The sequence below is a fragment of the Lonchura striata genome, chromosome 12 (assembly GCF_050655825.1).
Source record: "Lonchura striata isolate lonStrDom1 chromosome 12, ASM5065582v1, whole genome shotgun sequence".
NCBI lineage: Eukaryota > Metazoa > Chordata > Aves > Passeriformes > Estrildidae > Lonchura > Lonchura striata.
The window spans coordinates 15,507,878-15,532,310 of NC_140714.1; the positions used below are offsets into that span (position 1 = coordinate 15,507,878).

At 41.2% G+C, this 24,433-nt stretch overlaps 1 protein-coding gene across 3 annotated transcripts in view; it reads right to left on the reverse strand.

Annotated features, from left to right (window-relative positions):
* Nucleotides 1–24,433, reverse strand: part of SFMBT1 (Scm like with four mbt domains 1) — a 71,318-nt gene that overhangs the window by 44,689 nt on the left and 2,196 nt on the right. Inside the window, exon 1 of one of the 3 annotated variants that reach the window (XM_085590660.1) lies at nt 1,231–24,422. The exons of the other annotated variants lie outside the window; for them this stretch is intronic. The gene's annotated coding sequence lies outside the window, so the exon portion shown is untranslated. Of the gene's footprint in view, nt 1–1,230; nt 24,423–24,433 lie in introns of those variants that run through there. 3 annotated transcript variants of the gene reach the window in all.

Here is a 24,433-nt window from a genome sequence, read left to right on the forward strand (position 1 = left end):
ATAAGTGCTGAGAGCAGGTTATCCTACATTCTAAGTTCTACCAGTTGTACAAGAAAAAGCCCTCTGCAGTCTGGGTTCAACAGATCTTTACTTGGATCCCCAACCTGTTTCATAGGTCTCCTATGCACTCTTGAACACCTCCTGTGCTGTTAGCAGGAGATGCATTCTGGCCTGAGCTGCTCCTTATCTTCAGAAGATAACGTCACTGATGAGGAAGCCTTGGCTATAATCACCTCGAACCAATCTAATCTCAGCTACTTTAGGACTGATAGGACAAGATTCCCCAGCCCAGGGCAGGATCTATCACTCCCATGTGAGACGTGATAAAACTGCAGAGGAGGTTACATGATTTCCCTGCAGGTGCAGGAAAGCCCATGGCAGGAGCAGGAGCAGCCCGAGGTGTGCCTGTGAGAGATGCTCAAGTGGAGCATCTGGCAGATAATACTGGGGCTTCAGAGTGTAACAGCAAAAATAAGTGTGTTTTCCCTGATGGTGACAAATACGAGTTTACTGACACAGCTCAAATGCTAAAAGCAAAGCCAGTGATACTAAATAACCAGACAGAAATATCTGAATTATTTAGCAGACAGTGCAGAAGCACTAAACAAGCCAAAGCATGATCTGACCAAGAAAAGAACAAGTTAAAAAAAAAACAAAACCTCAACAGCTATTAGTTTCCCACTGGACAGAAGAAACAGCTGACTGCAGGATTAAGACAGCAGCCACAGCAGAGAGGAGGGCGAGACTGCATGGCCAGGGATGGTGACAAGCAGCACTGCTGCTTTTTGATTGCCAAATACTACATTGGCTAAGCTGCAACATGAGATAACATCCTCAGACTTTTTTTTTTCTCTTGGACAATCTTTCTGAAACACTATCCGAAACCCTGAAGTATTCTTTGGCCAGTATCAGAAAGGAATGGAAAATCCACATTTCAGCCACATCTTTTAATAATCCTGTGGAGAAAATCCTGACCAACTGATCACAGCTAATATTTCTTCCTCATTTAACTTCCAAAACTCTGTCTCCTGCAAATGACATTTTATTTATAGCAGTGGTATTTGCTGTATAACTGATTGGGGAAGGCTGTAAATGAGCATCATTGCATATATATGGAAAACAATGATAAAGCAGTCATCAAAAAGCTACAGAACATTTAAATATTCAAATAAGGCAATCTGCATAACCCCCCCCCCCCCGAATTTTAATTTTACAAAACTTATTTCATACCTTTGTGCCATAGATGATGAGTACAAGTTACTTCTTTTCCACAGAAAATTGGCACCTTTCACTTTTAGATGTGTCCAAATGATATTAATTTTAATTCCTGGAGTGAAGGGTAAAGGAGGCTTTGCCATAGGTTATTTTTAAAGTCTAAGTGCTCAAGACAAGAAGGCAAAGGTGAAGCTGCTGATGAGCCCCAAGAAGGTTGTGGCAGTGAACTGCATCGAGGCTCCTCACCTGCCAAGCAAAACAAGATTACAACTTGCAGCTCTCTAAAATGGGAGATTCCAAAATAGGAAGGAGAGAAAACCAGTGCTGTGAGGTGAGGGAGACAGCACAGCAAATCAACCTTTCTAGTGAAGCAAGGACTTCCAAGGGAAAAAGAGGATCATCTTACCCAAACACAATGCTCTTGCAGCCTTGCAGTGCTGAAGTCAGACCATTCATGTACCTTTGCACTTGAGATGCTGCACATGTAACAGGTAGGGGAGATCAGGAGAGTTTCTTATTCAAACCTTACTCTGAAATCTTGAGTGAGGCAGATTTTAAACACTTTTTCTTTCCATGGGATTCAAACATTATTTTACACATGTTCACTCAGTGGTACCAGTTACTTTTTTAGCAATTCTGAGTGTGGAGATTCACTACTGCCTTAGAAACAGCTCTACTCCATCCTTAGTGCTGCTTGGATTATAAAGAGCAAACACCAGAATATTCCTCAGACAACAAGATCTCTTTTAGCACCACTCAATTCCCTGACCACAGACACATTAGGTCATACATATTTAAAGAAGTATCATGCCTTAAAAACTTAAATTTGATAAGAAAAGCCTCAAGAAGGAAAGGGTGTCATGCTCTTCCACCTGGTACACACACAGCTGGGGAGAGGGGGAGCAAGGGAAAGAAAAGGGAAATGAGGGGTTCAGTAAAAGCAATCACAACAATTTTGCCCTCAGGATCAAAGGAACTAAGGGGAGAAGGAAGAGTAAACACTTAGAAAACAGCCAGTTACTTCAGAAACAAAATTTCCTTCTTTAAACATTAACCAACTAGTCCAGAGATTTTCATGAAGAAGTTGGGGACCAAACCTACCAACCCTTCAGCAGAAGACTTGGCAATTTATTTTACTGCTTTCACAAACAAGTGAGCAACAATGAAGAGAGCAAAAATCAAAGTGCTAACAGTAAATGTCCAAATAAGTTCTTGCCTCAACATGTGCTATGAGAACCTTTGAAGTTAAAGAAAGAGAAGGAACCTGAAAGAAGAGGTCAGGCTTTTCTTGAGAATAACAGCTCCTCAGGGCTCAGCCTCAGCATGGAACAAGGAAATGTACCTCAAAGTGTTTGTTTCCAGACTTCACCACTTAGATGTTCTTAAAAGACCTGTGAACATTCTTTGTTACTTGGCTGCAGCTCCACTCATAACATAAGCAAAATAAGGCTGCACTACTCTGAAGAAGGTAATTGCACACCCACTCATTCATCCCTACCCCACACTAAACTTTCCACAGGGACAAACTGCCACAGCAAAGCCAAAGACGAGACCGTGTCTAGGCTAAAACTTTATTTAGAAGATTTATAAACAACCACTACCCCCTTCATCTTCCTGATCAGGCAGAGTATTAAATTCTAACAGCAGAGATGAATGAAGCTTCCAATCTTCAGTTATTTATAAGGCTGTCAGTGTCCCATCACCCTGGCTGTCACACAGTGTGCTTTGCCTCCACAGGATGATGGAGCAGCAGCTCCGTCCCCATGGAGCACAGGAAATATCCAGGCACACAGCAGAAACTATAGAGCTCAAGTAAGAAAATGTTTACTTTCCAGATTCACCTGAACTGCCCCGAGGTCTGGAGCAGGCATTAACTGGCAGCATGCAGCACACGGGTCAGTGACTGTGTTGGTGCTGAGAAGGGATGTGCAGCAGGGGCTCAAGCACCAGCCTGTCCTGCAGCCACGGGGCAGGGCTCACTCAGGTGGCTGCACAGGGCAGCACAGCAGACTGGCACTGCTCTGTGCTCTCACACTGTGGAAATCCCCCCAGGCATCCTGCCAGGAGAAGCCATGGCAAGACAGCTGTTACCTAGAACCTGGCTGATCAATGCAACTGGGCTTTGGAGCTACACAGCAGCTTTCAGTGAGTTATGGAGTGCAACACAGGAGTATGGATCATACTTTCAGGTTACCTGCACTTACAGCAACAGCTGATTTCCTTGAATATCAGTCCCAAATAATGTTTGGGAAGCCTTGAAACCCTTTTCCCCCTTCTAGCTGTTTGCTCTCAATGCTTTCCACCCACCAGAGCATCACCCACTCACTCCAGAGGTTCTGTGCTGTGAACAGAAGAGCAGTGCTCCCACAGCTCTAGAGATCTACACACCACAGTCCTCAAAAATACCAATTCATAACCAGCATGAGGGAATTCAGCCTTGTTATATAAGCTAAATGTTGGTATTTAACAAGCTCCACATATTTGGCCATTGGATGGTTGCACGAATAAAGCTGACCTGTTTTATTTAAATTATATTTTAGTTACCCTAAGGATAAAATTCCATGCTGCACTTTCACTTTTTTTAATCCAAGAACTTGCAGAACTGAGATACTTCTATAAGATCATTAAAGCTGGTTCTGATGAGAGAGCCATTTATGCCCACATTGTCTGAAATAAACACAGCCGTGCAGAGATTCTCATTTACCAGCTAAGCTGTATCACTATGCCATTTCACTATGCATTAAATAAGCTGTCCTCCATAAGCTCAAAAATAATTAAAAAAAACCCACCTTCTCTCAGTCAGAAAAAGAGCCACAGGAAACACAAGTATTCAGTGACAAAAAAAAAAATTAAAAATCAGGATTTCTATATAGACGGTTGCTACCTCTGCTTCTCTGACACCAGCAGTATTGCCAAGGATTTGGAGGGGCCATGTCCATCAGTATTCACCAGCACTTGATTAATTGCTCCTGACCAGTTTTCCACTCAGTGCTGAACATGAGATAACTTTATGTGTCCTGGTATTTGAAGTACACACAGCAGCAACTGGCATTCAGACATGTTAAATAAACTAACTTAACCAGCATGGTTTGCACGTCATTGCATGGATTCTTCCAACACAACAATCCCAGGAAAGAATTCCCCCTCTCTCCAATCCCTTGGGTGGCCAGGAGATGCAGGTATTCCCAGGGAAGCTCCAGCATTACCCTCCTTTATCAGTTAATGGAAGGCCAAGTCCATGGTGAACTTCATGGTTTTAGTCTGCCAGGGAAGTCCACAGGCAGAGTAACAGTTAATGAAATAAGCAACTATTATTGCACTAACACTGAACTTGTATACTTTAGAGAAGACTGAAGCTATTTTACTCAATAGCAGCTGTGTTTACACTATAGCACAGTCTGGTACCTCTGAAACTCAAGTGAACTTATATCCCACAGTAACTGTGCTGGTTCCAAGGGAAAAAAACCTGTTAAGACAGGGAAACATGCTTCAGCTTCTTGTGTCAAATGAAAATCTTTACTTTAGCAGCTGCTTTTAAAGGTACAACTTCATTTATGATAGATCAGGAATACAAACTGAACCCCAAATACAGGGAAAACAATTGTTTCATTTATCCATTTCAGTATGTTTTATTTACTTATAAGTAAAAATTTATCTGAGCTCACCAGATCAAACTTAAAGGTACACAAATACATTTTAATCAACGTGAAAGCCAGTTTACAGTTTAGACTCTGAGCTGCATCCATTAGTCACTGTCAAGAACACAGCACCTGTACTCCAACTTTCTTCAGATGAAAAAAATGTCCATTGTCAAGAGAATTCAGTGTTACTTATTAATGATTTAGGGGAGTAGATATCTTCCTTTCTCCTGTTAGCACCCACTGAACAGAATGGGAAATAAGACTTCTATCTAGAACTACCAAAAGCCTCAGACATCTATCCTGCACCATGAAGTCAGCTGGACTGGATCTGTGAAACTCATTGCTCAGAAAAGGAAATATGTCCTTGCTTTCACCTGAAAACCACTGTTCATGCTACAATGATGATGCCAGATCCATCCCAAGAGTACCACCACAGACCTAAGTCCCCAGGTGGGGAATGCCACCAGCCTTTGAGCATCATCTGTGAGCCTTCTGCTTTGGCTAAGCAGAAAAACCATTTGGCACAGCACTGGCACAGCCACAGCCACCAGTGCTCTGAACCTGCCACCTGGCTCCTGGCACAAACAGCACCAGTTGTTCAACCTTAGAAAATTGACCCTTCAGCCTGGTCATTTCACTCCTTGCTCAGGATAATATAATATCATTTTGTGGGTTTTACTTGGGCAATCAGTCTTTAATTTTAATTGAGGCTTACTCAATTTGCCTGTGGTTTATGGTGCCACATCTGTTTTGGACTAGTGAAAAAAGACTATTTCCCCTGAGCTTAGAGTAACACAGGTAGAACAGATCTAAAGAGCAGCAAACTCTGAGTCCAGAGGTCTCTATTGCCCAGCACATCACATTACCCTGCTGCCTCTAGAGTGCAGCAAGAGGACAGCTGCCTGCTGCTGCAGCTGAGCTCTGGAGAAGGGAATGTGACATTCCAACTTTCCTGCTGTGCCCTGCATCCCTAGCACTCTTCTCTAAAAGCCAGGCAACGAACCCCGATGCACCAGTCAGTTTGTCTACCTAGTCTTGGCTTTCCTCTAAGCCAGCAGAGAAGAGAAAATAACAGAAATTAGAAAGATCTGGAAGTGCTACATCTAAATACAGAGGGATGCAATCCTCCCACCCATACAGGGGAAAACACAGTGAGAAAAATGAGGAAATATGGAGAATTTATGGCTGGTTTTTTCCAGCTACTTCTACTGCTGTAAGGCTGATGAGAAAAGCTTTCCCAAAAGGCCACTGCCTTCCTAACAGGCAGCTGGGGATTAAAGATGCTAAAGCCAAATGCTGCTCAGGAGTTGAAGATAAAATTCAGAACTGCTCTTAAGTTTCCTGCCCTCCTTGCTCCAGAGCCAGTTTGTTATTGTCACCACAAACACGAATCAAACCGAGCAAGTGGTGGCAGTGCCATCCCTGCAGCAGCAGCAGCACTGACCTGTGAGCAGCTTCCACCAAACCCATCCAGGAGCCAGAGCCCAGGAACAGCACTCAGGGGTGACAGCCAGCACTGCCACACAGCTGCTCAGGCAACACACAGTCCTCTCATTCTTTTAATCAAAATTACTAAAAGTGTAATGGGTTCTGCTTTCAGTTGTCACTGAACACAGACAAGGTGGACTAGCTCAGCAGTGCTGTGTGATATTGGGCACGCTCTGGATTTGAGTGAACCCACACGGGCTCTCTGCCTCTGCTCTCAGTCCATCTTCATTTAATGCAAAACCCCAAGATCATTTTTTCATAGCTGATGCATTTATAGTCAGTTCAGACAGAGATCACATCATTAACATCTATTACCACGAATTTGTATCTACCCAAAAGACACATAAATGACAGTATCTTTAGAAAGATCCTGATCTTAAACAGATGCCTATCCCCCCAAAAAAACCCAAAACAATTCTGTTACAGTGATTCTTAGTCATCACTGTAGCACAGCCTATAGTTTGCTATGAAGAAATTGTGGGCAGAGGACACTCAAAACTAGGTTCCACAATTTATGGCAGCACTGATGTTAAAGACAATAATTGCAACAGGAATAAATAAAGTGGGAGTTAAGTTAAATGCCATGAGGGCTTATTAATTTATAATATAACCAAATTAATCTACTATCAGTATCTAAAGAAAAACTACTGAAATCAAGTGCTCTTGGAGAGTTGTTAAGAGGAAATGAGAAATTTGGTTTAGTCTTCACTGCCAATTAACTCTTTTAACAATATGGGATTCCAGGCTCACACTCCAGATCTCCTGTTTTAAACAGCAAAACTGAAAATAACCTCCTACTTTACCAGCATGTGCTTTTTGTTCTGTGATGCACCAAGCTAAAGACTTAATATGGGCGTGCTGTCTGCAGACAGCAAAACAACATCTGGCAGCTTTCCGAGGATCCTGCCTGAAGTGACTCCCCATGCTGCAAAGTGCGCAGGAAATCATCTGCTGGCAGAGCGGGCAATGCCCCAGGTACCATCCAAACCTTCACATCTCTACTTACCCGATGTTCCAACTCCTATTCCAAATTGCTGAACTACTGTATCAGGTGTCCCAAGAGGGGACAGGTGCCTCCCCTTGGTTTGTATTGTACTTGTAGTTCACAACAGCTTCTCCTTGTAACACAAGCAGAGCTGGAGAGCTCAGCCCAGGTGTGCGGGGCACGTGGGACGTGTGTGGTAACACCCGAAGTGATGCTGCTGTACAAACAGCACTGTGCCCTGCAGTGCCAGCCTCTCAGCAAAAAAGAAAAGACATTCCTGCAAAGAGACAGTATTTAGGGTGATTTTTAAAAGGGAATGCTAATAAAGATCAAAGTAATTTTGAAAGCATCTACAGAGCAGACCCCCACAGCCAAAGCTAAACCAGAGAGGTCACTTCTGCCACTGAGTGAAATGAAACCATGCAGAAGGAGTCCCAGTGGCATGACATCATGATGATGCGATGTCACACAGGAAACCAAAATTTAATCAAAACGTGGAGGAATTGCAGATCTCGGGTTGGTCAAAACAACCACATTTCAGCACAGCTTAAAACATGTGGAACATGTCAGCACTTCCTAGAAATCCACTATAGTTATTCACATCACACCTTCCTTATTCAAAATTTCTGCCCAATGTTTCTACATAAGTTCCAGAGAGCACTTACTCCAACAGCAAGCTCAGATTGTCACCTCAGTTATTCAAAAGTATTAAGTTCTAAACCTTAAAATGTTTACTAAATTATTAAAACATATTTATCAACAGCTTTGCCTTAGATATCAGATTAAACAAGACCTAATATCTAGCTTTTCACCTGCTCAGCTGAAATACCTTTCAGCTTTATATACACAATAAAATGACAACATCAGAGCAACAGATGATGTAAATTTATGAAGAGAACCAGACATCATCAAAAGAACAGGAAAATTCATGGTTAAGGAGAAACTGAAATCAGCTAGAGGGGTGACAGAAATTTTGCACAGCACACCAGTTTCCCCACACTCTTAATCAGTCAGGGCCAAGCAGCTGAAAAGGGCACCTGACACATTTAGGTGGCGGGAGCTGCACAGCCCAGGGGATTTGGCAGACATTAAAGCTCACCTAGAAGTGCTCCCCAGTGTGAGCAGCGTCAGGATCTCCCCTGGGCTCTCAGCGCAGGTTGGGAGCTCTGCCTGCTGCTGTGTGAGCTGAGCACAGAGAAGGTCTGCGAGGAAACCTGGCACTAAAACAGCCTGGCAGAGGCAGAGGAAGCCCAGCAGGTCAGGCAGCCCCAGGCTGGCAGCACGGGGCAGCTCAGGATGGGAGGTCAAGAGCCACTGATGGTGAATGTACAATAACACAAAGCGAGGCAGGTACCACAGGGCAGTGACAACAGCCCATGTGCCCCCTGCATCCTTCATCCTGGCCAGAATGGGCTCAACTGACAGCAAAAACAACCCCTTTCTGTTCTAACCAGCAGAGACAAATGGGTTTGCTGCAGTTACATACACAGAGCAATGCCTGAAATGCTGCAATGGCCAAAACCAGGGAGTTTTGTAAATGGTTTTTCTTGTCTGGTCTCTCAAAAAAATGATTGTTATGGAAGGTCTTTGAGCAACAAAGAATAGGCAGGTATCAAAAATGGATCATTACATTTTGTGTGTTACGTGCACATTAAACCAAGGCAACCCCATTCCAGGCTCTCACTCTGGCAGCCTGTTATTTCTGGGACATTCTGTTAACTCCAGTCCTTCCATGCACTGGTACCTCCCCTTCCCTGATCAAGACTCAATCTCTTTCCTCCAGCCACAGTATTCACTGTAACACTCTTTATCTTGTGCCCAAAACCATACTGATAGCATGAACAAGCAAACATGAATTCTCTATTTTCCTCTTGTCACTGTATAATTTTTAAGGGTTTCTTGTATTTGGGTAGATAAAATCTTGTTTCTATTCTAACACAATGTTCTATTTCAGTTCTTAAAACCTGATAGGAAACCCACAAAAAATACAGAAGGCACATTAAACCTCTTATCTGCTGCAACTCTGAACTAATGTTACTGCAAACTTTCTGCTGTTTTCATGACAGGACAAATGGTTTCAGCCTTTTTATTTATATGAAGTCTGCAAAGGCTTTGTCATTCTGCAGGGGAGATTGTCATAAGAGGAGAAAATGGTAGATTAGTAAAGGCTTGAGTTTCCAATGTTAATCTATCTAGCATGATTATAATGCCCACATTGATGAGAAGAGCTTTAGTCTAAGCTCAGTCTACTTTTCAAATAGTTAAATATATACTTTTCAAAAACAGGTAAATATACAATGAAAATTTATCAGCAAACATTAGTTATCGGTACAGCTTCCTACAGAGGACTGTCAAAACGATCTTTTTAGGCTTACAACAATTTATAAAACTGATTATTGTGATAAAAATCAGGCTATGAGCAGCCACATATGAAGTCTTATTGATCAATACAAGGGAGTAACAATACAGAGACGTTTAAATAAAGTTCAAGTTAAAAGAATCTTGCTACAAGTTCTTGGTTTACAGTTGATTAATTATTGAAAGACACAGGATAACAAATCATAAGGATCAACTCTTTATTAGCATATCTGCAGCAGAGTTAAAGCTATGCCTTTGCAGCTTACATTTTTTTTTTTTTAAATTTCAAAATCACCCTTCCTCAGGTTTTTCAGGGGGAGGAATTAATGCTAGGTTCACTTTCTATTAACTTCCACTTGCTTCCCTTGCTTCCTTTTGAAGCAAACTTTAGGCAATGAAGAAAGAAAAATATCCCACAAATTTGGGGATTCTCGTAACTTTGTATTTGTAGCATGGAAATGATTCACCCTGTTGGCAGAGAAGGTATTTTATGACCAAGTCAGCAAAGGCAGCCCTCATCTGCAAGAGCATCTACAGCCTGCAAACACACAGGAATGCCTCATGCATCTCCTTGTGCATGGCTTGTGATGAATAAGAAAACAAAACTACTGCTGAAAGCAAGTGCTGGCAGATGTGTATCCCCAGCACTGCAGTGACAATAATAATCAGACTTCAGAATTAACAACCACCCATCAAAACTTGGGAAGAGACAAACGTGTGAAAGGTATGACAAGTGTGGGTGACTTATTATAAAAAAATGAAGCAAAAATACCCTGCTGGTATAAAAGTGGTAGTGGTAAAAAAGGCAAATTCCTGCTGTGGGGGAAGAGAGCCACCTGTGGGCATGTACAACTGCCCTGTATTTAATCTGTTCTGTAAATCATTCTCTGCACTTCTTTGGCATCTACAGCAGGTGAAAACTGCTGAGTCCTGTAACTCTTTCTGTGAGGAAGCATCAGAAACATCTAGAATATATCCACTCAACATGACAGTATGCTATAGCAACTCTAAGAACAATCCACAAAGATTTTCAACATTCACAGCAAACTACATAAGAGCTGCTTAAACCAGAAAAGTTTGTTACATATTTTATTTTTAGAAGTCTCTACCTTTCCCTTGATGTGGTTTTCTACTGATGCTCAAACTCCTCCCCAAGATATTTCATGAAATACTTGAAAGTATTTACAGTTACAGTAAGTGTACATACAGTCTCCAAGTCCCAAACATCTACACTGCAGTTGCATCATTAATTCAATCCATCCCAAAAGTGGGTTTAGACACCATCAACACCTTCCCTGCAATCCCAGCTCCATTCCCCAGCACAACACCAGCCCACTGCCAGCAGCTAATTACCAAACCTGTCATAGATGAGGCTCCTCAAAGGACCACAGCCACTTAAAGGCATTTAAAAGCTGCTGTGAAACTTTTAATGCAAGACACGTTTGGCAAAGGCCAGTTTCAGACTGAAGCCCAGAACTTCTCAGTCTGACCCAGCTGCCAGGAAACTCATCCTGAAGGAAGGATCCGAGTCACACACAGTGTTTCAATTCATGAAAAGCTCTGTGAACATGTTTAGGTTCCTCCATTTCTATCCCCCAGCAGATCAGGAGGGAACAAGCAAGCTCATCTCTTGCAGAAACAGGTTTTCCACTGACTTTCTCTGGAAGGATTGTGGGCTTTTTTATAGATTCAAAATGCAAATGCACTGGTTGTAACCTGAATTCAGGAACCTGTTCTCTGAGCAGTGATTACACACTTGCTCTCTCCAGCTGAAAGGCATAGCTGCTTTTAGTTTCTGATTGCATATCTTCTAATTATTAGTTTTATCAAAGGAACTGAATTGATGGCACAAGCTATTTTTACAGAAGCAGACAAACAGGACATAAGGTATTCCAGGTAAAAGATGAATAGAGGCAAGAATGTTTTTTGACTAAGAAACCTCATGACATCAGTTTATTCAAGCAATTTTTCTTTAGGCTTGCACACAACATTTAGGCAGAGAACAAGACATGCACTTCAACTGCTATAAGAAATGGATACTTTATTTACAATAATTCTAAATATCTTCTTAATGGAGAAATTTTTTGCACAAAATAATTTATGAAATAATACCACTAGTATTTTATCAAGTTATCAGCCTAAAGTATTAAATAATCCAAAGAATTTGTAATCCTTATTTCTAGAGTACTGGGAAAGATGAGTTTTTGAATGGTATTAAGAGCAGAAGAACATTCAAAAGACATTCTGAAATCTCTCACTGTCAAGTTCGTGTCCAGCCCTCATCTCTATACTCATCCTCATTTTTCTTTTGCCAGTTCCCTCCCACATTTCCTTCCTCACAGCTTCTTCCTCTCCATCAAATCAGGCATCATCCCTGCTTGTGAAATCAAACCAGCTGCAGTTCTGAAGGAATGAGGTGTGAAGATGGACAGCCTGTCACCTTCAATCACTCATGAACACCTACGGGCTCTCCTTTCTGACCCAGCTGCAGAGCAGGTTTGTGTGTGCCAGACCTCACCCTGCTATAGACACAATCACAGTATTTCTACCATAAAAGCCAGTCTTGATAAAGAAATGCTTTAACTCCAGCCAGGGATTGCCTCACTACCGAGAGGATAGGTGGTCTAACCCAACTCCTGCCATTAGCATACGACCAAGCTGCTAATGAGCAGAGGAACAGCAGATGTGTATTTATTACAGCACCCACTAGCACAAAACTCAGAGAAGTTTCTCCAGTTCTCAGACTAATGGGGACCTCGGGCTGTACATCCTATTCAAGGTTTTAGGCACTGCTGTGGATCACTTCACTCTGAAAATCCAGGTCCAAACTGCTGAACTTTGGGAATCAAGTGCTGGATAGGATGTGAGAAGGGACAACGAGCTGTCCCCATGCTGCCTCTGCTTCCTCCTGCTGCCTGCAGCACTCGGGCTGACAGGACAACTGCTGCTAGCGTGAGAAAAAAGGAGAAGCAGCACTTCATTTCAGCCCTTCTTATTTCTTTTTGTCAAAGAAAGATGAGCAAGCAGTGAAGGAAAACTCTCCAGCAAACTGCCTTCAGTAGAATGCTCGTGTGAAATCACACCAACAGACGTCATCCTTTTCACATCCTCTCCAAAGTGTTTCCCCCAGGAAACGAAATCAATAATCTTAAGCAATAGCAACTGCACACACAAAGCAGGCTGCTTTAAATATAACATGAAAAAGTACTGTTCATGTTGTTTTTAGGATTATGTGTTTTAATTGCGCCCCTTCACTCTCCTTGCTTTGTAATTGAATTTTCTTTTATCTTTAGAAGGCTAACTTTATTCATAAGAGGCTGTGGATGGCAGAGTTCAATCCTTTCACTGTAGAGTCCCAAGGTCTCCCACTACTTTCCAAGACTTTATTCACATTTTGTTTTAAAAGGGTTCCAGTGCAGATTAGCAAATGGGTTTTTAATGGAAATGCATGCATGTCTAGAGGAGGTGCATTATAAGGATAACATACAAAAATTTCCCTTTTTATCTGAAGGTAACCCAGAAATATCAATGACCCAAGTTCCATCACAAATCTCTTAGAAGAAATCTGCTCAACCAGCAGATATTTACAAGACACACAATTCTGTGTAAAATTACAGATCTGGGTACCATAAGGTATTTTTCATTCGACCTGTGAGATCCAACAAATCTCACAAAGACAAGCTGCCTTGAATACACTGCCATTGTGTCAGCAATCCGTGCTCCTGGCTGCCTGATGCCCCGACACGACTTCTTGTGTGTGAAAAGAAAATCCCTCTCCAGCTATCATTACTGACCGAGCAGAACCCAGCCACTATTTCAGTTCCACTGCCAGCACATCTCTCAACATTATGTCCAAGCAGAAATAACAAGAAGCTGAAAGCACAGAAATATGGTTCCTTCTCACAGCCTGGATTACTTCATACACTTTAGGTGTTAAAGCAGTACCCGAGCCTTTCAACTGAAGTAAGTGAAGTTTCATAACAGGCTGAGAAAACATCTCAGAGTAACGAGGCTTTAAATGTAGCACTTTAACTGCAGAAAACTGAGAAAAACACACACTAGGCTGGCTATAATGGCAGTATAGGTCTTCCTGGATTGATTAATTCCAAGAGACTTCAGGCATCAACATAAATAATCATCATAAATCCCCTCATACAATCTTGGAACATCTCCATCCAAACATGATCTTCAAACCCTCTGATGGGGAGCCAAACAGGCATCTATTCTCTCTGCAGCTCCTGAGCTGTGCCTGCATTATCCACTGAAACCATCCATGCACTGTCCATGCTGTCTTCACTTGCTAAAGCTCCCTTTGAGTCATTCACTGCTCCTTGCACATGCAAACTGTGATGGCAGAACACAGCTTTCCCTTGGATCCTTCCCCCTAAAGAGAATTACTGATTATTATGAGCTGTGCTAAACCATGGCATTCTCTCTCTCTAGACAATGCCAAAAAAATATGGCCTTGCCTTTTTTTATTGCTCATTAACTGATGTGCTCCCTTCTCATTACTCCCTTTGAAAAGTACTGAAAGCTTAAAAAGAAAAGAGAAAAAAAATAATAAGAAAAGAAAGACAACAGCTTTTAACTACACATTTTGAATCACAAGAACATTAACAGGCCTACAGGCCTAAGAACAGTTAAAGCATAGGGTTTTAGTAAAGAGCTCACAGTAAGGGATGATGCTCTTATTACCCCAACATCAGCAATGGTAAAATTACAAGAAAATCTGTTCTTATTTTAAGATTTTTTTTTTCTTCATGTCTGTTCATACAGAGAGAAAAACAAGATTTGAGCCTAAGGGCTCAAAAGACAGAGTGCAACTGAAAAAGATTTCTCTATTTTTAGGAGTACAATTTCAAAGCTTGATCCTGACAACACTGGAACATTTACACTGTCATAAAAAGTGTTTTCAAATTAATACTTTTTTCCCCCCCCACTGAATTATTTTTGCAGCCCTTTCCCTGCAAAGTTCAATATGTATTTTTTCAGACATCACTGTGCTGTCATATGCAACCTTGTTTCATTAATACATACAAAAGAGAGATAATACTCTTCTATTCAAGTTCCACTTCAACTTTTGAATCATTAGTTGTGAACATTAAAACAGAATTTTAATACTGTAGCAGGATGCAATAACAACAGTGCCTCAGAAAAACCAAAGGACACCTTTGTCCCGAAAACGCTTCCTTAAGAAGTTATTTTATGAAGCCTCCTGCATTTTCTTCACCCATGTCAATATTCTACATCTCAGTGTAGCCCATGGAAGTTCTTCAGAGCTAAACCCACTAGCAATACCTGCATGTATTATAATCACATGCTTCTGCTGTGACATTCAATTTAAAGTATACTCTTGATTAAATGGAAAAGAAAACCGTTCGTCTGGTTGTGTTTAAAAAACACATCTCTGCTGACAGCCCAAGTCTGTTTTGATTTGCTCCCTATAGAAATGGAGCTGCTAGAAAACATTAAGTGGCAAGTGCAGCACTGGATGTAAATGACACCATCTCCACTTAAGCGCTGCCCTCAGCAGCAGCCGGAAATTGCACAGCCCAGCACTGCCACAATCGCTCCAGGAGCAACAGGGATGTAAAAAAATGAATTATCAGATCTCTATGCAAAGCAAGAACATCAATTGAGTGAAGAACTGGCCTAGAAAAATACTCCTTAAAAGCTTTCCAAAGCTGAGGTCAACATCTCTGCAACATCTTAACTTTAATTCTCGGCAAGGTACTTTGTTAGCCTTTATGGTTATAAAAAGGGTCTACTAAACACAAAAGATTAAAAGCTCATTCCCTGATATGAGGGCTGGGCACACCCAGAAGAAGTGAATGGCCACAAAATGAACAGAAAACTGCTGAGGTACAGACAAAGAGTGAATGGATTTTTCTAAAGTGTGACAGAAAAACACACATTAACAGCAAAATGAAATCACTTTTCTTAGTTCAACAATCTCCAACATACTTATTGCCTTATAGCAAAGTAAATAATGTGGAATATAAACCCTTTGGATTGTGCCATATTCCCATCCCATAGGGATTAAATGTAAGATGCATTTTCCCCTGTGCCCATCACACAGCTGTGGCCAAAAGGAGACTGATTTGCTCTTGTTCTTCCAGACCAGGGATGCTCATTTTGTCCTTTTCCAAACTGAAGCACCCACTGATCTATTCACACCACAGAAAGTAGGCTTGGTGTCTGGGAATGCATATCTGAATTACCAGCATTACAAAAGCTTCACAACCTGGGAACATCAGAATAATATTTTTTAGATGTTGAAAATACCAGTGTTAAACTCTATACCGTATGTGCACAGCAGATCTAGTCAAAGATCACTAAATGGTAACACTTCATTAAATTAAGGTAATTTATCAACCAATTTGTCAAGAAGTAAGAGTTTTAGAAAGCAGATGACACAATCTGGGCATTAAGGTCAAACCCAAGTCCAGTGATCACCTCAGGTTAGAGGGTGCTTTCATGCAATGAGACTTGAAATATTGTGGAACTTCTTCTAGTAAACCTCATACTTAAGTACGATTAAGGCTGATTATAAAGACACAAAATAATGATAGAAAAGCTATTGTTCACAATACCAGGAGGACTAATGACTGTACTATGTCCTGCTTTTCAAGGGAAGCACACAAACATTAGAGTGCAAAGTTTTAAGACAATACAGAACCATTCAAGAGATAAAAAATAAATGCTGTTTTCTAAGAACTGCAGAAGGATAATAGCAGAAGAAATTAAAGGCAAGATAATAAGACACAGAAAAAGAAATAACCTCACCTATACAATGGGATCTAAATTAGCTACTTCAACTCGGAATTTTGAAACTGCTACAACTAATTCAATTGGAACATCAATTTCATACTCATTAAGAGCCCCAAGGAATGGAGAAGAAAACAACAAACACTGTACTACAATTCTAGAAATCCAGAGCCCCTTGGGATGGCCTGTAGTGCTAGTGTCAAACAGCCATGGAAATACTAAAAGATGCACCAAAAAAAGGTAAGAAAGAGCATGAGAGGGTTGAAATACTTCTATACTAATAGGAATGGATGTACAGTTTTATAGCAGCCAGAAAGAGCATCCCTGTCCAGCACTGCACACACAAGCTCCAGATAGGCTCCAGCACCTTCTGCACAACACACGAGGTTTCCTTCTTTGAGCTGAACAGCGCAACGATGGGAGAGCACGAGAGGCGCACAAAGTCAAAACCAGGATTGAAAAGAACTGTAAGGAAAGCTTATTCCCTATTTCTCCTACCACAAGAACCAGAAAACACAGACTGAGCACCTTTTGACATGCTGCAGGCCCATAAGCAGCTGTGGATTCACCAGGGACCGAAGTGGCGGAGAGCAGCTCCAAGCCCGGCTCCGGCGGCACAGAGCGCGCCGAGCTCTGCTTCACTGCCCTTCTCCTCGTCTCAGGAGATTGCTGAGTGGGACACGGGACTGGGGGGCTGATCTGACACGTTATGGCAATTTTTATGATCATCTCAATTCCAGCCAGCCTTGAAGCCACTCTTACTCCAGCAATGCAAAGAAATTTCTCAGCCACACCCAAGAGCCACTGCAGTGGAATTTTGTTCCAAATCTCACTGCTAAGGTAGAATTTTACACACTGAAGTGGATTTTGCCATGCTGTTTGTCAGATGCATTAAGGTAAGGCAGATAATGAAGAAATCATACACCATTAGCCTTTGAAACCCAAAAAACACTGCTTCATTCAGGGACTTGTCCAGCCTGACCACTGTAACCCAGCTTTCTAAAACCACACCTCTTCAGAAGCATCAATGCTGCTATTTTTCAGTAATTGATAGAAAGTTATTTTATTCTGCAATATTATCTACACTCACATTTGCATGTAATAATGATCAAGACTAACAAAGTGTATTTTGATATCATTATCTACATCACAGCACAAAAGAAAAGCATTTATATAAATCGCCTTAAATAAAATCATACTAAACTATGCAATACTGCTATTTCTCAAGAACCTAAAAATAGTTCCCAGTAAGATGCAACCACTGTTTGGAAACAAAATATAAATGCGAAAGATTAAATCTGACTATTGAAATAAAAACTTAGATTTACTATGAAAAGAGAATTTCAGCACTTCTTATTGGATAATCATAAGAATGATAATTTTTGTCAAGTTGCTTTTAGATAGAAATTGAAGTTCAATTAGAAATAATACTGCACTTTAATTGGGTAATGAGTATTCTAACCTTAAAAGCATATACAGAGAAGGCAGAAACAAATAAACAATATTCTGGTATTCATTAAGTAAGAACATAGAGTTAAACCAAGGAACATTAACATCAGTTTAAAATTGTTTAGCTTTTATTGTCACTTTGCCCTTCCAGTTGTTACTATGCTGTCTTTTTTTTTTTTTTTGTATGAAGACCAGAGGAAGAAACAACCTTCCCTGATTCTTCAGTTTGCATACATTATCCATTTCTTACATAAGATGAACCAGTAAAAAAATCAAAACCAGACAAAGCAGCTGTTGGATATACTCCCTCTACACTTGCAGCAAGGCTAGAATTATCTAGAACTGGCTTATTATCAAAACAAACTGGACTCATGTGCTTCAACCAAACCACTTCCCTAAATATATTTGTTTTCATTAAGGGGAGTGACAAAATACATGTTTAAATGTGCTAAGGAATTAGTTCAAAATGTCAGATTTGCCTGCAAGAAAAAGGGGAATTCAAAATTAGGCTCCTTCTCCCTCCCCAAAATCTATTTTAAAAGTTTAACAAAAGCTTACGATATAAAATAATCACATGAAAAAGAAGACTTTTGCTCATGGCCACTGGACTAAAAAGCCTCACAGCTAAATTGATTGGATTTAGTTTTGCAAAAAGAGGAGAAAAAGCTCCCTGGGAGAGGGAAAGATTTCCCTATGCCCGTGCCTATGGTCACATCCATTTAAAAGGAGTTGATTAGCTCGGTTCAATTGGCCAATTAGTGCTATATCTGTAACACTTGTGACTGATCCTGTGCTTGCATTATTTCTTAGGGCCATTAGTTTAACCCTCATGGTAACACTTTAAAGAGCAATGAGCAGAGTTAATCCTGGAAGGAATCACTGCCTCCTTCAATAATTTCTTTTTTAGGCTGTGCATTCTGTGAGTTTTGCTGGCCCAACTGCAAGGAAGCATCTCCATGTTCTCCCCCTGCCTGTCTGCCTGGCATTCCCTACCCGGACATTTCTTTAGGAACCTCATGACAGGCCCTCTAATTTACTTAAAAATACAATTTGAACAAATCTGCGCTTAACAATTAATGGAGGCACGTTTGGAACGCGACATCAGGAAAAAATAAACACTGATATATATGCGAGGGAAAGCCTATGTCTATAATACATACCCCTAGCATTTTTCCATACTGCTGTGAAACATCACTGCTTTTTCAGCACCACGTCCTCGTTCAAAGTTACTGGGCACTAAAGTCAGCATTGGCCTCCTTTCAAAAGTTGCTTTGACACCAAAGATACTCTCAAAAACCCACTGTGGTTTCAGACAAAGCTTTACAGTATAATGGACAGTTTCACAGTCCTTAGATTTCAAATTTTTTAAAACTTTTTTATGATTTCAAAACAAATAAGTCTTTTTTTAAACCAGAGGCCATGGCTACCTGTACAGAGAGCAAAGCGCATGCTTGAGCTGCAAACGTGCACATTACTACAGCTCCCGAGGAGGTGGGGAATCCTAAATGGATTTCATTCAGTCAGGCAACAAAAAGAAAAAATATACCATATAATAAAAAAAAAAATTGTACATTTGTATGTATTTTCCCAGGTCAAGAGATCACAAAAAGGATAAGAAATGCCAGAGCATCACTTGCTCCAGCACAGAGAGGTGAGACACACACAGGACTCACAGAACCATTTGTAATAAATGTGCACCAGCATCAGAGGGGAAGAGTCTTCACTTCCTGACTTGATTGGTTTCTTCTGGAAACAATGACAAATCTGAAGGTGCTAATTATGGCTTTCTGTCACCCATTGCCACGAGAAATAGTGACTACAACCTCTAAATACATCAAGACAGTGTTCATCTTCTCCAATCCACTTGATATCTACCTCAGGATTACTGCTGCAGTCCCTCACATCCTTGAAAAGGATTAAGTGACAAACAGCAAAATCTTGCAGGGTTCCCCACCACCACCATTATTTTCAACCAATGACCCAATTCTGCAAGACAGCACCTCTTGAGATATGCTGAGAGCCCTCAACTCCAATCAGCCAAAATGGGAGAGGAGGTCACTCAGCCCTGCATCATTTACTCTTAAAGAAAAAATAATCCAAGATGCATCTCTTCTCTCACTGATCAGTACTCTCAGAGAATCTCAAAGCTGGTTTAATAGCTGCATCATTTTTAGATAACATCACATTCCACTAATCTCCTTCTCAACTCATCTGTTTGAAGAAAGAGATCATTTCTGTAGTGAACAGAAGTGTCCTCAAGTGTAACAGCAAATAAACCGGTGTAAATGAAGTGCCAGGGCAATATAAACAATGACCTTGAAAACCAGAAAACTGCTGCTCAGGATGACTCTAGGGACAATAATCACATTTTAAATGTCCACATAATCTGAACAAATTGCTGAGATTACCTCTGTAGCTACATCTCACCTGCACTATAGGTAAAAGCATCTGCAACCTGTCCATGTTCCATATCCCAATGGGTGGAAAAAACCAAAACAAAATATATGGCTCCCACCAACTTTAAGTGAAGAGAAAACTCTTACTTGTACATTATTTACCACAAGGAATCCATGCAGCAAAAAGCTTGTGTCACTTAAGGATGCTCTGTCTTATAAAACAACTCTTGAAAGAGCAGAAATCCCAGTACCAGAGCGAGGCATTACAAAAGAGATGGTTGTGCTACTGCAAACCTCACTGAAGCCCTTCCTACTTCAGGTTTTAACATTCTGCTTACCTGGTTATCCTAGCAAACAAGGCTCATTAGATCAACGTGGAATACCTGCATGTATGCAGTTTTTTGTCTCTCCTCTCAGGACTCTTCCCCAAACCAAGCCAACAAAACATGACTGAGGGTCTGGGATTTTCTGTGACACCAAGAGCCAACAAATGTTGTACTCGGATGGTTGTTTTCTCAGGGAAAATAAATCTGAATATCACTGTCTCCATTGAAAGATGAATGAAGACATCCCAGACAATCCACAAGACATAAAGGAAGGGAAAAAGAGGAGGGGCAGACAGATGAAGAAAGAGACCTGGGCACCTGGGCTTCCTCGGTTGTTTGGCACCCAGGCCTTCTTTATTTGCACAGCTCCCAGCTGAACACTCCACAGTGGTATCTGTGAGTGACAATCCAACACTCCCAAACCAAACAAAGCAGAGAAGTACCCTGAAGACTTATGGCTTTCCATTTTCAAAGGTTATTAAAGAATTCCCCTACCACTCAGGAACCACCATGCAGCTTTGCATTAGTTAAAATTCACTAATTTCCCAGAGATGTGGAGAGTCACCTGGAGAGTCCCAACTGATAGGCACAATATCTTGTTCCAGCCTAAGTTCACACCCTCCTTTCTCACAGGGGAACATTTAAACTATTCAAACATGTAATTCCCCTAAGAGATGCCCTATTAAGAATGCAGAGAAAAATTCATGTTGTAATGCTTTAATTCTACAGACCAGCCTTTACTAGGAATACTTAAAAAAAACATAATTTCACCCATAAATAGGGGCAAAACAATGATAATAATTGTTACTATGATTATGATTATGATTATTATTACTGCTATCATTACTATTGCTACTATTATTACGACCACCACCAATCCAAAAAGATAGTCAGCAAAGTCTGGGAAAAAAGGAGGAAAAATCAACACAGATACAAAATGAACAGAAAATGTGTGTCTCACATGCACGAAATCTAACTTAAAAAATGTATTTATATTCTGTACCCTGGGAACCAAAACTATTTTAAAATCTAAAGAGCACTAATTAGCATCTCAATGCTTCTTTCATAGGTTTTATCAATATAAAGAAAACTTCTCACAGTGGAAAGAATTATGTATTAAAGTCAGAAAAATATATAATTACAATAAAATATCATTGCACTGGTGTCATGGCTTTAAAAATCATAAGATGGTAATATAAATTTAAGACAAAAATTTACTCTTATTTTTGACTTTTTCTGCACTTCAAGAAAGGGAACTGCTAAATGTCACATTCAGGACATTTTCAGGATCTCGCACACTGACAGAGTGTTTGCCTTCAGCACCATTTCAACAAGCATTTGAATCAAAACAAAAGAAAAAAATCAAATCCTTCCCCCTTATTCTATCCCTTGACTTTTCAAGTAAGAAAGTAATCCTGAGAGGGATTACATGGGGGAGAACCCCCATGACCTTAAAAGCTTTAAATAACACCCACTTCAGGTTTGAATATATGACCTAAAACTTGACAGCCACTTCCCAAAAGCAGAAGGAAAGGAGCACAAAGTCCAGTCCACTACCAGCAGCAACACTGATGCTCCAAGAGACCAAAACAAAGATGATACATGAAATCTTCTAATCATCAAGCAAGATTAGTACAATGAACAACACAAAAGAAAGCTGCTATAGGTCCAGATTTGTAACTTGCACAGGCTACACTGTTTCAAGTCAATGACCAATCCATAAAACACAGAATTGCACACTTAAAAAGTCAAGAAACCAAATCCCAAGACAATTCTGTAGCATTAAGGCTGCCATGTCATTATAGGAACAATGGATGTAATGCAAGCCCTGCGGTTTTAGACACTGGAAACTCTCTTCCCAAAGTGCCCCTTGCTAAGCACCTCCAGGTTTAATTTTCCCATGCCCTTAAAGGACACTGTAGTGGATTTAACATGAATCATTTCACTGTCAGCGTGGTCGTGCAATTAAGTTGCCACGTGCCTCAAGTGCATCACTTGTAGGACAATTACTTAAGTCAAGCCAGCACCAAATGACTGTATTGATGTCTGCATCACTGCATGATGATCATGCCACGGCCAAACTTCACAACTGGAAGCACAGCAATGATGTTAAGGTGAATTCCAAATACGGTAGATTCAAAAGGCAACCACAACGCAAAGGTTGTGGTCTACAGCTGTCACTGGTCTGCCATGAAATGACAAAAAAAATCCCCTGAAAAGTGTTGCCAAAACATGCCATGGCACATGTTGTCTTTGCAGTACTCATTAACATCTTCCTCATGAGGCAGTGAAAGGGCTCCCAGAATATAAAGATCACACCATGCAAACTCTATCAGTCATTAACATGTCAGCTTACACTTAATCCACCTTTTCCACCCAGCAATTGCTTAGGAGATTTGCCTGGTTTAAGAATCAGATAAGATAACTCGATGCCGGCAAATTAATAGTACAGGGAGAAAAAAACCAGCAAAGGAAAACCCATAAAGATCAATAACGACAGAGATCTGCCACTGTTTCCCTGCCCTCTGCCTTGCACTGCTGCCTCCCGTGAGAAGGAGCGTGTCAGCTCTAGCGTGACAGGATCCTGAGGTGTCCCAGGGTAAGTGCCTGCCACAGACACACCAAACAACGGCAAAGACACTCGCCCAACACTCCCGTGCCATCTCCTAACTGTGAGGCATTGAAAAAGGCAACGAGAGCAGTTTTATTTGGTTGTCCATCTTGTCCATAAGCACCTTCCCAACACAGGTTCTGGGAAGAACCACATTTCAGTCTCATCCCTCAATCACGGCAACAAGTCATGAACCAAACGCAAAAGAGGAAGTGGCTGTATCAAAGGCAGGAAGGCCACTAAGTCTTCTCCCTAGAGATGATATTTTAGATAGACAGATACTTTTAAACTTTTTTTTTTAAATTGTAAAATCCATGTCAGTACCACCCACCACACAATAAACCTAGGCTTTCAGTTAATTGATCTATTTTTATCTTCATATTGATTTACTTAGTCCTAACAGTTGGCTATTTTGAAACAGTAATCACAGACCACAGCCAGACCAGGAATCCATCCTGCTGCATGCTGTAGATGCTACAAGTTACAGCCCCGCTCCTGAAGGAGCAAGACTCCTTGACATTAACAACTCCTCTTACAAATCAGATGTTTCTGACCAGTTCACACGCATGGCAAACCTTATGTAGGTTGCAACAGTGGTATTTCTGAAGTTACAAGGTGGATTATCATGTTTTGGTGGTGCACCTTATATTCTGCCTCACGGAACTGTTCGCTATGGTAACCTCCTGGGCTACAGACAGGAGCCAGCTCCCATGAAGGAAGGAAGGTACAGCAAAGAAGCAGCAAGTTAGGCCTTTTCTTCTCCTGCAAAACCCCTTCCACCAGAATTCTGCTGTCAGTGTGTGAAACTGACAGACACGAGGGTTACCACGTACAACCTTTTTATAATGGCAACAAGTTTCTCCAAAGCAGATATAATTGTTTTGCTAAAGCACGCATGTGACTGTGAAACAGACATCACTGGCCTATTTCTCAACAAATAAGGGCCTCGCAGAACTGCAATAGCGAACGTAGTTACAAATTCACAATTAACTGCCCGCGCTGTTTTTCTTCTCCTTTCATTATTTCCACTGTGTAGGGGGTGGGGGGCGGGCTGGGAGCAAGTTTGCAAAAGCCACAGACGGAAAACTTGCTCAGTCCTTCCGATGCGGGCATTCCGCCCTCCCGCTTCCAGCCGGCGCTGCCCGGGCGGGAGCCCTCCCGCAGCCGCTGCCCGGCGCCGCTCCCTCCCCGGCCCG